The sequence below is a fragment of the Cyprinus carpio genome, chromosome B25 (assembly GCF_018340385.1).
Source record: "Cyprinus carpio isolate SPL01 chromosome B25, ASM1834038v1, whole genome shotgun sequence".
Lineage (NCBI taxonomy): Eukaryota > Metazoa > Chordata > Actinopteri > Cypriniformes > Cyprinidae > Cyprinus > Cyprinus carpio.
The window spans coordinates 5,066,047-5,080,951 of NC_056621.1; the positions used below are offsets into that span (position 1 = coordinate 5,066,047).

At 35.9% G+C, this 14,905-nt stretch overlaps 2 pseudogenes; both read left to right on the top strand.

Annotated features, from left to right (window-relative positions):
* LOC109045640 overlaps window positions 1-14,905 on the top strand; it is a 638,390-nt pseudogene that overhangs the window by 188,348 nt on the left and 435,137 nt on the right.
* On the top strand, window positions 8,708-11,776 carry LOC109084430 (annotated as a pseudogene).

Below are 14,905 nucleotides of genomic sequence, written 5' to 3' on the forward strand. Positions count from 1 at the left end.
TTATGACAGTCAGTGTTGAATTCCTGTAGCTAATGAACTTTGTAACAGTGTAAATACACACTGGATACGCCCTGAAATGGCAGGTTGGTGCAACTCATAAACTTACCGTGGTTTCTCATGATTGTAAAACCTTTTTATGTTTTTTGATTTTCGGCCCGACTTCTAAAATTCGAAAAATTAGGGTATATTTAAGCATTTAAGTGGCAGAAAATTGGGCACAGGCCATTCCACCAGGAGGGAGCATTTTATTTAAAAGTCTGTGAAAGTGATTTTGTGCCTCTTTGAGGAATAGCACAATCAAGCAAATGTATTCACTTGTGTAATGGTCGTGGGCTTGTTTGTCCCTTGAAGACTCTGATTCAGGGTTTCCTTTGCCCTGCACAATAGGTTTACCCTGGCAGAAACGCAAGCTTCTATAGGGCATCAATAAGTCTGAGTAAAAAAAATGTGAATTTAGGTAAAGGGGTGCAGAGCTAAGTGTGGTGGTTTTGTGGGGCAAACATTAATGCCTGAATTTTATGAAGAGTCAGTATGTAATTGGACAGCATACGGTGCCAATTTGATAAAAACAGACCGGTGTGTGGACATGCATGATTTTTGGCTCATTAAATATTGATCTTGCTGGCATGTTCTGGACTTAATTGTAAAGGTTTTGTAGAATAGCGTGGCGTAAACTGGCTGGAAGAACCTGCCAAGAGAGCATTGCAATAAGTTCAGCCTGGACGAGAACAAGAGTTTGAACAAGTTGTGAAAAGCCATGTTTCTGAATGAGAGACCCTAGTGATGACATGTAGACAGAGAAGAGAATTTGGTCCAAGCAACAGAGCAGAGACCTGAAAGCACCCCAGTAGTTAAATGTTGCTGGACTGGACACCTCACCTCTCCAAGATACCTTGAAGGGACCTATATGAGAGAGGTAAAGACTCAACACCACTGGAGGTTCCTGAGATGCCCTTTGCCAATAGGGGTTGACAGGGGGATCGTGGTGGGTAACCGTGTCAGAAGCAGTGGACAGATCAGCAAGATAAGTATTGAAGATTTGGAATCGATTCTTGCCAGTCTTAGGGCTTCAACAACCGATAGCAAGGCAGTCTCGGTTGAATGTCCACTTCTGAAACCAGGCTGGTTGCGGTCGCGGAGGCTTTTCTGTGTGAGAAAGGCAGAGAGACTTAGTTGAACACACCTTGTTCAAGTGTTTTTGCAATGAAATGAAGAAGGGCAACACGGTCCTAAAAAGAGTTCTCTAAAGGAGATGGGTTAAGGGTGGGTTTCTTATAGTGGGGTTATACGAGCCTGCATGCTGAGGGAAAAACACCCATATAACAAGTGCATAACATGTGTAAACAAGCATATAGGGAAAAACTGGGCTATAGCAACAGTTTTCACTTAGAACGACTGATATTAAATATAATTACAAAGAATCCAGCAAATAACACACTGAAGTAAAAAAAGTTTTTACAACTTCAGAAAATCATTTTTTTTACAGTGTAGAAGTGTAATTGCACACTAGTTTTGGTGAGTCCATTTTGCCATGCCTAGTAACAAAATAAATGGTGAAATTGGTATTACACAAATAAATCAACATTTATCTGTTACAATTAATGAAGCAGCATAAAACACTTAAGCAAACTACTTACCCACTTAAAAAAAAAAAGTTAAAACCTGATTCTTTTTGTTGTTTAATTACCTTTTTAGATATCAGTCTTTGATTCCATAAATCGATATGAAAATGAAAATGATATTGCAACATTTAGATTGAATCAAGCCTAGCCCTAGTGCCTTACAGGCCAATTACTCATAACAATTTTAAATGATGGCCATTATCAAAACAAATACTTAATGCAGTTACCCAAAACTGTTTCTGGACAGAAATATGTGCATTTCAGTGTCGAAGCACATAAACCTGCTTTTGTTGTTACACTGCTACTTCACACAGTGTGAAACCAGCGAACTGTCCTCACCAACAAAAAACGTCCCTCTAGGTCGTTTGTGCAAGCCCTTTTTATCAAGACCTATATTTATGGCGCTACGTTTTAAGGTTAAGTGCCCTCTAGCGGGCGCACAAATAATGTCAGTGTATCTGATCAGAATCCCACCTAAAGAGTGAAAACTAAATTTAAAAACGCAAGTAAAAATATATTGCACAAGATTTAAAAATAAAAGCAAAGTTTTCAGAATAGCAAACAATGGTCACGGATACTTGAAAAAAATAAGCCGTTAAATCAAAAAATTAATAATGCATTTTTAAAAATAATAAGCAGAACATGAATCAAAACTTTAAACACGTTTAATATCATATTGCACAAAATTGAATATTAATGCTAAATTGTCGTGACTTGCGCACAAAATCAATGTTTCCTTGGTTAATATTTTTCTGTTTTTTTCTGCTCTCAGACATTTTCTGCTCATATTTATATTTTTTGTAAGCTTATGCTGTTTTTCCCTTCGCACTTGTTTCCATGTTCTGCGCTTGCTTTTCCAAATGTTGCGGTCAGCGTTTCATGTAAATCAGGGCGGGTTTAAGCGACATCATTGGTCCACTAGTTCTAGATTGACAGCTCCTCCTCTAGCCAATCAGATGAAGAGGGGCGGTTACATCACTCCAGCGCGCCTCATTAGCTGCCGATGCTCAGTGTTGTTCACGTGTACTGTCAGCTGGGAAACATCTTTCTGACTGATAATAATCATTATACTTATGGTTATTACTGTTAGGAGAGGATAATACGAGTAAGAGTGATACATCCCAGCCACAGCTGATTAGTTTGCTGTATATTGCTCGTGAAATGTGAACTGCCTGTAGGCAATATTTTGTCATTTTTGTCATGTTTTTTTTTTTTTGCAAACAGCCTTTGCAGCTTTTTTGGGTTTTGTTTCATTATAGTATGTCATTGATAAGGTTGATGGTCTTGTAAGATTTATGACATTTTGTGTTTGTGTTTGTTTATAGAAATACATTTAGTTAATATATATAGAGGAAGAGTGTTTTCCCCGAAATATCCGCTCCATTGAAAATCTTTTATTGAACTGTTGTATAAAAATCAATATAACACGAAGTACATTTTGAGCGTGAGTTTAAAATTGTACCTATCTCTTCATTTTGCTTGATGAAAGAGTCAAAAAAAAAAAAAAAAAAAAAAAAAAAAGCCACAGCAGAAACGGTCCAGCAGCCTTATATTGAATGATTCACTTTATTCCTCACTGAATGAATAATTTAATGTCTTACTCTAAAGATACTTGCCGCCACCTTCTGGCTGTTTTATGTCAAATTTAGCATTAAATTTCCAATTTTATGCATATGATTTTAATAACGTGTTTAAAGTTTTGATTCATGCATATTATTTTTTAAAAATGTGTTTTTTTTTTTATGTTTATTATTTTTCAATCCGTGACCATTTTTTGCTATTCTGAAAACTTTGCTTTCATTTGTAAATCGTATGCAATATATTTTTACTTGAGTTTTTAACTTTTGTTTTCACGCTTGTTATTTTTTTTTTTATCCGTGACTGCAACACTTTAGGCGGGATTCTGATCCCATAAGTGTCGTGTTGTGTTATGTGTGGGCATTCGTATGAATTAGCCCACAAATGATCAAAAAATGATCAAATATGACTGTCATTACCAATCAAAATGCGTGTTAAATTAAATGCAGTCTGTGGACTTTTTGCATGGTCCAACCCGATCTCACAGCAATTTGTACATATTTTACTAGTTGGCTAATTCATACGAAATGCCCACATAACCCACTAAATCTATAATCATGCCCAATGCATACCCTAAATGATCGCGTGCGTTCTCTGGGAGCGAACCCATGATCACATGATTGCATGTTGTTGTGTAAGCAAATGCTCGCTCTACCACAACAGATGAGCTGTACGAAACCCGAAATTGATACACGCAGATAAAAGAGTACAGAGCATTCATATGATAGTGTCCTGTTGAGGGGCGTATTTCAGGGATTTGGACAAACATGATATAATAACACACAAAGGCACATACTGGTTGGAGGGCATGGTTGCGTGTTTGAAACAGCCCTCCTAATTTAGCTCACATACTGACCGGTTCAGCTTCTATTTTCCTGCAAGAGTCAAGACAATCAATCATTTCACCAACAAGGCTATAATCCTTTAACACTATAACCCAGTAAAGCTATTATCTTGATTTACCGCCAATGGGATGTGTCAACACTTATGTAAAAGGTGAAAAAGTGGAGGTTGCAGGCCACACAAACCAAGTCTATCAACTCAATGCATCCATCTTAATTGGTTTGGTCCTGTCTTTCAGGTTTTTCTCTGCCAGTTAGATGGTAAGCTTGCATCATGGATGTAAAATGACCATAAAAACTATCATTCCACATATCTTGTGTGTGTATATATATATTTATTTTAATTTGTCACATTGTCTTTCCTCTCATCAGTGTTGTGGTCAGCCCCCCTCAACAACAAGATTGTTGGAGTGGGGAGGCTTGTGCACGGCAGGGGCTTGGGCCGTGCAAAGTGCAGCCCTTCATATCACCCTGTGATGGGGATCTGTGTTATGTGGTGGGAGTCTGATCAATAAAGCACTGGGTTTTGTCCTGCAGCGCACTGGACTTTCAGGGGGTATGAAGTTTAAATACAACTCAAGACCACTATTAGATGAACTGATGCTAGTTGAATTAACACCAGACTTTTACTAGGCACACACAGCTCCCTCGCGTACCATTCAGCATCTACTTGGGACGTACAGAGCCAGGTCGGAATCATAACCCTAATGAAGTTCTCAGGACAGCGGAGTTGCCACCATCCTCCTGATAATAACAGTCTTTACCCCATGACAACGACATAGCACTGCTCCACCTTCTTCATCTGTGAATTTCACTGATTACATTTAGCCAGTCTGTCTTGCGGCATGCTGGTAGTAAATTCACTGCAGGTACAGACAGCTGGGTCACTGGATGGGGAGTCACTACAGTCTGAGGTACAGATTTGCTTTGCCCCAAAACAACAGAAATGTAAAGCTCAACAATTTACTGTAAAAACTGGGACATTAAAAGCCATCCAAAATCAATCCATCCTGATCTTGTGTCACAGGTCCGTTTACCTGACATAACGCAGGAGGTGATGATACAGTTGTGAGCAGCAGGGACTGTTATAATGACTTATGGAGGGGGCAATCACAAAGCAATATGCATTTGTGGCTGGAGTGTTAAATGAGGGAGGAAAAGATTCATGTCAAGGTAAGACATCAGTCCATTCATATGAAACTTTTTTTAGATTACAAAACCCTAATTCACATATTTTTTGACTCAACTAGCATGCTGTTACATTACCCATAAAAATCTATCTGTGTGTGCAAGATATTATTAAAAAAACAGTCTAATGAGCAATCAACACTAACCCAGTGACCCTAGCCCAAACATTACAACTCTAAATTTGCCACTCACAAAGAACTGAGATATTTTACACTGTCCCTGTTATGGCTACACACAACTTAAATCACTGTATTAGGCCAGTAGTAATTTATAAAAACAGTATGCTCAACCAGTGCAATCGGTAACAGTCCTATCAATGCCCCTTCCTCACAACGAATCATCTAGCAGCACAGCTGTATTACTAGATATCGAAATAAGCAAGCATTTCAGTCAAATACGCCTAATGCAATATCGCAATATTAAAACTAAAAAAGAATTAACATATTAAAATGTAAGTGAAAAGGTAACCAGTGTTCCTCGTTTTAGTAGTCGCTGGGTCAAAGGGTAAACATTGTTCTGTGTCATGGGTCACTAAATTATGCGAATAGTCTTCCTTTCCTTCAACAGTTAGCCATTTTTTAAATAGTTTTTTAAACACACATTTTATGTCTGGTAGCTTTTTTAAATAGCATTCTTGAATAGGTTAAAGTGGATTAAAAAAAAAAAAACATGCTGTGTATTAAATGTTTATAATTTATTGTATATGTTGTTGATATTCATATATATATATATACTTATATGTATATATTATATATATATATATATACAATATATATATATATATATATATATATTAATACAGATTTTAATAGTCAGTTTTAAACAGTTGTTCAATGTATATATTCAGATACATAAATCTGATATATGTTAATCTTGTGTTAATCAAAACAGGGAGATTCTGGAGGTCCATTGGTTACCAGGAATGGCTCACTGTGGATTCAGTCCGGTTGTTGATGAGTTTTGGTGGTGGATGTGCTGACCGCAGATATCCCGGTGGTGTACACCAGAGTCTCTCAGTACCAGGGTGGATTACCTATACACATAGGCAGCAACCCTCCTGGATTGGTCCAATTCAACAACAGTGGATCCAGAAAGCTCATCCAACATCCTTTGAATTATCAATTTCTCTCACAATCTCCAGAATTCATTTCAATATGATCCCTATATCTCTCTTTCGTAGAGATAATTGAATGACAGGTCTCAGGGTTTCTTTGATCTAAGGGGCTACTCCACACCCAAAATGAAAAATTTGTCATTAAATAACTACCCCACCATGTCGTTCCAAAACCCGTTAAAAGCTTTGTTAATCTTGGAACACAATTTAAGATATTTCGGATGAAAAACCGGGAGGCTTGTGACTGTCCCATAGACTGCCAAATGAATAACAGGGTCAAGTTCCAGGAGCGTGAGAGTATGAAAGCATCGTCAGAATACTCCATCTGCCAATCATTGACTTCAAAACAGTAACCAGCATGAAGCGACCAGAATAATTTTTGTACACGAAGAAAACAAAAATGACGACGTTATTCAAACAATTCCTCTCCTCTGTGGTCTCTCCAAATCCAGCGTAGCGCAATTTTTGCAAATCTGAGCTGTATGCAGGCGGAGTACACTGTCTTCTGTGTCAGCCCGCACTGCGCCAATGCTGTTTTTCTTTCAAACCAAAGCGTAATTACACATAAAAAAACATATCCTTGGTTGCGGCTGATACAGAAGAGCGTACGCCGCATGTATACAGCTCAGATTGTCAAAATGGCGGCTACGCTGATTTGGAGAGACCACAGAGGGAGAGGAATTGTAGTTATGCGGAAAGACACATTGTTTTCTTATTGTACAAAAAGTATTCTCGTCACTTCATAAAATTACAGTTGAACCACTGATAGCAGATGGACTATTCTGACGATGTGTTTCATACTTTTCTGGACCTTGACAGTGTATGTTACTTGGCAGTCTATGAGACAGGTCACAAGCCTCCCTGTTTTCATCCAAAATATCTTAAATTGTGTTCCGAAGATGAACAAAGTTTTTATGGGTTTGGAACGACATGGAGGTAAGTGATTAATGACAAAATTTTCATTTTGGGATGGAGTATCATTTAAGAGGACAATTGTGCTATACAAGTTTTCATAAATATGTGAAGTAGGTGCATAGTCATATTTTCGTTTGTTCTTTTATCTTTTTTAAAAATGTACTATTCTTGAAATGCTCTTAATCTTATATCTGCACACTAATAAAGTTCAGCAAGCTTTTGCCCTCAGACTTTTTGCATAATGGGGGTGGACTTTCTGATATTTGGCCTAAATATGAGACGCCAAGTGATGCTTTCAATTATAATGCATAGCTAATTATTGTCTTTGCTTTGAACTGATTTTTTGAGAGACTATTGAATTTTTATTTACTGACTGTATTTACAAAAAATAAATAAATAAAATAAAAAAATGCACTGCAGCCACTTGTGTATTAAAGTTTTATATTATTTACAATAACACTTAATCTCAGGGTCTGAATAGTAATTAAAGCATGTGTGCTCTGCATTGTGTTTAGAGATACTGGTTATTGAAACTCAAAACAATAAAAAACAAAAACAAACAAAAACTTTATATGACTTCATATTTCTCAGTGTGACTCAAATAATTAATGGATAATTAAATAATTTATCTCTTTCATGTCTTTTACAACAGAAGACAAGAGAGATCAATCATGTAATTGATTTTATTGATTAACCATGCAAACCTTATAAGCATGTTAAAATGTGTGTATCAAATATTATACATGAAGCTTCTGAGGATTGTTTAATTGTTCACCTCTCAGTCATAATTGTATTGCATTGCATTATGTTTTGCCCCCTCACAATAAAACTAGAGCTTTTAATCGTAAAACTAAGCATCTAAATACTATTTTAGTAAGACAAATTATTGGAGATATAGAGTGATAATTGATATTTATATTCATTAAGCAGTCTGCTCTACTGATAGAAAGACCTCAATGATTACATCAGAATTTCATCTTTTGGCACACACACCCACACACACACACACACACACACACACACACACACCCACACACACACACACACACACACACACACACACACACACACACACACCATATATAATTGCATATTGCTGCTCAGGTTAGGCCTCTGAATAAAAATGAGTTCCATACCTTAAAAAAAAAGAGAGAGATCAAAGGACTGATGCCATCTTGTGGCAACATAATTTCCACACAATGTTGGCTGGAGTAAAAAGTGTAAACTTTTTAAAGCTTACTTTCTCAAGATGCATTAAGTAGTAACATACGATTGGCCTGTGTATAAAACCAGTGTATAAAATCGCCATTTAATGGCAGCATGTGGCAAAGTGACATTCTGTAAATCAAATTAGAAGCATTAGAGAATCATCCAGACATCAAAGATTAGCTGGGCGTGTACTAAACACTTGCAGCAGGCTAGAAGGAAAAACAAGGTGTGTCAGAGGTAAACTAAACAGGGTCCTATTGAATGCGGCAGCACTTGCTTTCCTTGTCGTTAGACATTTCTCAGTAAAGGAAACAGCAAGCATCACACAGACAATAACGAGAGGATGACGCTGTGTCAAGCTGTGTGTTTTGCAGGAGCCATACTTCTTAACATAGCAGGTAAGATCTGGTATGACACTGCAACAAATAATAGGCAAGATCTTGTTTAATAACTTTAGTTTAACCTTAAAAAAAATACATTAAAGTTGTATTTTGGTTTAAATTATGTAGGCCTATTCGCCACAAGATGATGGGCCCCCTTTTGTTAATTAACTTCTATTATATTATTTGTAACACCTAATATTAACACCTGAAATTAAAAATTCGTTAAAAATTCAGAATAGCAAAGTGCAATATCATTATAATATTAAAAGTAAATGGAATAAGTTGCAAACAGAATTATTTTTTCCTAGCTTGCCTGATGAACGGTTTTCAGCCTTACCTATATTACTTTATTAAACACAAGCATATTTATTTCTGATGAAAAAATCTTTTGAAAAAATAATAAGGGTACAATGAAATTGGCTGTTGGCTTTTTTCTTTTCATTTCTTTTCATTCACTCTTTTCATTAATTTCTTTTCTCTTTTTGAATAAAATAAGAGCATTTAATATGTGTTTATGAGTCTATAATCACGAAAACACAATTTTCATGTACAGGTATTCTTTCTATGTTGTAAAAATGTAAGTGAGCTTAATCACTGGTAGGCCTACATGTCCTTAAAGAAAGATAGATAATGTTCAAATGTTACAAATAAATATATCATTTGGTTTATTTTATTTTATTATTTTGATTATATATGACAATGTATAAAAATAGATCTACAATTTCCAAATATCTCCATACAGGCCCATACTGTTTGAAATGACATAAAACACAGATAACACGATACTCAAAGAACCAGTTTATCAGCTCTGTGTCGGCGCATCAACACCCGCATAGCTCTGTGTCAACCAGTTCTGAACTAAAGTCATTGTCAAGAAAACTAAAACACAGAATACCATTCATTTTTAGTCTCTAATCCATTTAACAACTCAAAATATTTGTTATTTCTCCATTTTTCTTATTACAGGCTCACTTTGCCAATTAGATGGTAAGTTTCTGTGCTCTTAATGCCCATACAATCACTTTAACAACAAAATTATGAAAAAAAGTATATATAAATGTAATATATTTAAAAACTACTCAAGATTATTCAGAAAGAAAATTGAATTAATTTTGATTTCATGTTGATTTCAACCAGAAAAATCATCCTTCTTTTCTCTCATCAGTGTTGTGGCCAGGCTCCTCTCAACACCAAGATTGTTGGAGGACAAGGTGCAGTTCAGGGGTCTTGGTCGTGGCAAGCGAGCCTTCACAGAATTACATCTGGAAGTCATTTCTGTGGTGGGAGTTTGATCAATAAAGACTGGGTTTTGTCTGCAGCTCACTGCTTTCAAAGGTATGAAGTGCTAAATAATATAACACTATGCAGATAGATGGTAGAGGAATTAAGACTGATATTTGTCTCTATTTACAGCACCGCTGTATCTAATGTAAAAATCTACCTCGGCCGTCATCTCCAAACGGGCTCAAACCCGAATGAGATCTCCAGGACAGTGACTCGGCTCATCATCCATCCCAGCTATAGCACAAATTAACCAAAACAGTGACATAGCACTGCTGAAGCTCTCCTCTTCTGTGACGTTCACTGATTATATTAGGCCAGTTTGTCTGGCGGCTGCTGGCAGTGTATTTGGTGGAGGTACTAAGAGTTGGATCACTGGATGGGGCAAACTCAATTCTGGAGGTGAGTTCAACTGAACCCGTCTATGATTCAATCTTTGTATAGTGTCGCATCCAAAAAATGATTTAATTCATTTCCACCATGGCCATTTCTGTTTAAAGACACCCAGCTTCCAAACATACTGCAGGAGGTGCAGATACCAATTGTAAACAACAGTGTTTGTAATACGGCCTACGGAGGAATCATTACAAGCAACATGCTGTGTGCTGGACTAAATGAGGGAGGGAAAGATCATGTCAGTATGATATCACTACCTACCACTTTCCACACTGGCTTATCCCTGAGTTATTGTTTTTCTAATCTAAACCCGCTTTTATCCTGGGTAAAGCAGTTCACACTTGTAATATAGATGTGGTGTTAGCACCACTTTTGACGTGTGGTTATGACTCCTTGCTCTGGACTGCAATGTCAAAACTTTTACAGTGAGAAACCATGCAGTGTTATATTCATTTTAGCCCTGTTGTGAGGTTAAAATTGCTTTACGTTGCTTTACCAGAGATATTAACATTACATTATTTTAATCTATGCAGGGAGACTCTGGAGGTCCAATGGTAAATAAAAACAATTCCCAGTGGATTCAGTCTGGCATTGTGAGTTTCGGTCGAGACTGTGGAATACCCAAGTTCCCTGGTGTTTATACAAGAGTGTCTCAATACCAGTCTTGGATCAGCCTCATAAGCAGCGATTTACCAGGATTTGTCTCATTCACCTCCAATGAATCAAGCTCAGCCTCACCCCTTTCTCTCACATCATTAATCATTCCTTCTGATTTTCTCCTATTTGTATTCTCTGTAATGACCAAGCCTTTATTCTCTGATTTATGTCATTTTGGTTATTTGCTTTACTTTAAAATATTATAGTATGCTTTAAAATATTACTATCAGTGTACTAACATTATTGTGGTACTTGTGTTCTGTTATGTGAGCGTGGTACGCCGTGCACGTGTGTGTAGGCCTGTACACCCCAGCCATTGTTCACACATTTTATTAAGATGAAAAAATACAAATGCACTCGTCACTTTGTATTTAAATACATGTTTGTGGTACAATAACAGAGTACAGTAACCTAATACTTTGTCTCTGGCCTTAATTTCTGTAGTGGAAGTGCAGAACAATCAAACTGCACTCTGTAATAAACAGGGAAGGAATGTAAACTTATGTAATGTAACTAATGGCTCCAGATGTCATTTTTTTTCTGAAACCTGTACATGATTTTGTTTAATTCCATGTTATATCAGCCAAATAAATGAGGAAAATCTTTTGAGTTATCAGTTGAGGCAAAACTGCACATAGGCTTATTGTACTGGCAGATGGCATCTAGCCGATTTGAATGAAGTTTATGCACTGCAAAATATAGTTACCATTTAGTTGCCAAGTGTGCCATATAGTGCTGTGGCAGAGGACCTGCATGCTCAAACTTATGCAGTAACCATGTGAACGCAGAAATCTGTGCTTTGTTACTTCTAATAAAAATCAGTGTTTCAGCTTTCAGATTCTGCTCATGTTATCACAATATTCAAAATGTTGTTTTGATATTCTTAAATGGCCAGACTTGCTATTGAGCTTAACTGGACTGCAGCCCATGGGCCCTGCCTTGTAGGGGCCCCCACCTTCACCCGTCTACGTTTGTTTGAGTTAGAAATTATTAGCCTGCACATGCAAGGGCTAAACGGTCCAGCCGGAGCTAACGGTTGACAGCTGTGACCTTCGATGCTTTAATCAAACAGCATAAAGTGGTAGGCTATTTATGATTATTTCACATAGAAGACATATTGAATTGCATCTGTGCCGATTAATTTGATCACATGGCTACTGCTCTATTAAGCCTTTAGCCCAAAAGAGCGCACACTTAGAAAGATAATGATAAATTCTCATGTTCATGCACTTCTTTACAAAAGATGATTCCATGTTAATGTTCCACTAAATTATGCGATCTGAGTTTTGAGCACTCGCTCTCGTCTTACTGCCATTACACATGTAAACCCATAGTGTTGACTGTGCTACAAATACCACATTAAAAGTACAGTCACTGTGGTAAAACCATGGTAACCCTTACGAAAAAGAAGTTTATTCAAGTGTGCTATTAGTATACTTCTTTTAAACTAAAAATAGGAAAGTATGCTTTAGTTTACTTTTTATGTATTTCTCAGAAATGGGCTTTATGTACTCCTCAGAAATAGACTTAAAATGACATTTAAGTATACTTGATTTATACTTACAAAAACTCTAAATATATTTGAGCTATACTTGTGCTCCTAGAATCCGTGTTTTCATTGTTATACGGTAGAGGGCGCTAGTACACATCTTCTGTACAGAATTTCCAAAAAAAACACAAGTGAAGAAGAAAAAGAAACAACAGATACTAACACGTGTACTCTAACACGATCATCTGACATGAAACACCATCAAAAACTTTATGGAATAAAATGTTGACCAATGAAGAGGTAATAATTACAGTCAAGCTTTGGGTGTTGATCGACTCATTCTACATTTGATTATCATTCTGAATCCAATTCATAGTCTTTTTTCAGCTTTTTTTTCAAAATGTTATTTCTTTATTTTTTATGAAACACCCACATTAAAGTGTTTAAAAAAAGAATGCATGAAGCTAGAATAAAATTATTTTGTTTACAAGCAGATACGCTGTTCATTCTTTGGATGTTTTGTATGTTCAGATATTCATATAACAAAATATATACAAATTAAACACCTAAATAAGGACTCAAGCTTTTAGTTTTGGTTTGATTTTTTTTTCAATTTGATGAAATGTTATTTGTTTTGTTGTTTTTTTGTTCTGATATTGTTGTTTGATGAAGTATTTAATTATTAAACTATCAGTATACCTGTAAGTTCACTTTTAGTATAATTGCAGTACAAACTACAAACATAGAAGTAAACTAGTTTGTGTAACTAGTTAACTAGGAATGTTATACTAAAAGTATACTTTTATATGAAAGTGGGCCAATTTAGTCCCAAGGAGTATTGAAACAGTACACTTACAAGTATACTTCTATAACACTGATATTTGTATACTTGCTACATAAAGTATACTTAAAAACATACTTAAACTTTACTTAGGTATACTTAATAAAATAAACTTGAAGTATACTACTTTTTGGTAAGGGAAGTGCAGTGTTATACTGTGCTTTAAATTAGAAAGAATAGACAGTAAACACTGTTACTATGGTAAAATTATAAATTTTGTGGTTACCATACCAACAAATAACCTACCACAAACTACAGGTATGGTGGAGAAGCATGGTAGACTACATGTTGTGGTTTCTGTGCATTGACTACACATGACATGGTCGAGCGACAATTACTATGCTAAAAATATGGTAAATGTGTGAACTTTTTACATGATCCCTTTCCCACGATATATACAAATATCAAATTAATAATTTCATTTATAAATTAAGGGACGATCGACTATTTTACGGGATGGCTGGAAACCCTACCTGTATCATTTCATTCCATTTATTTACTAAAGCACAAATAAACACAACAAGAGTTGACCACTGTGCTGTATAAAACAGCCTGTATGCATCTTGAAGTCATAAATCCATCTTTTAATGCACTATATCGCCAGAATTTTGGTCCGTGGGGAGTTGTTGGCATTGGGGGTAATTATTGTGCCCTGCTGGTACTCCATCGGGTAACTTCACCTTTATACACGCGTGTCATTTTTTCATGTCATTTAATCTTACTTTTGGCCATATAAATATTAGCAACTGTGTCAAATTGCATATTTTTGCTCAGTTTAGGCTTCTGAATAAAACTGGTGTTTTTTTCTAATCATGTTAGAGCTCCATGTTGTCCTGTATCATATAAGCCATAAAAGCCTGATGTAGCAAAAAAAAAAAACATATGCAAATTTTTATTTATTTATTTATTTTTGGATCTTGTCTAAAAGTTGAAAAAAACATTTCCATTTATTTATATATAAAAATGTATTTATATATAAACATTTGTAAACACACACACACACACACACACACACACACACACACACACACACACATGCTCACACACACTCACACACAACTCACTCTACATGGTAACTGATTAAAGATAATTATATTTTTAACAACCATCATCCCTGATCACATTGCAGAGCTTCAGACCCTATACACTGGATCTGCATGTTGATTATCAGACATATAAACATAAAAATAATTTGCTATCTATAAATCTATATCGGCTGATCAAACATCCTAATTTCACAAGGTTCAAGCATGCTGAACTTCATTAGTCTATGTCTTTTTAATGTCATTAACATCAGCTTTCCAAGATTTTTTTTTTTTAAAACAGAAAGAATAAAATGGCAAAAATAACAATATAGCTATTCTTTCTTTTTAACCTAATTATGAGAGCA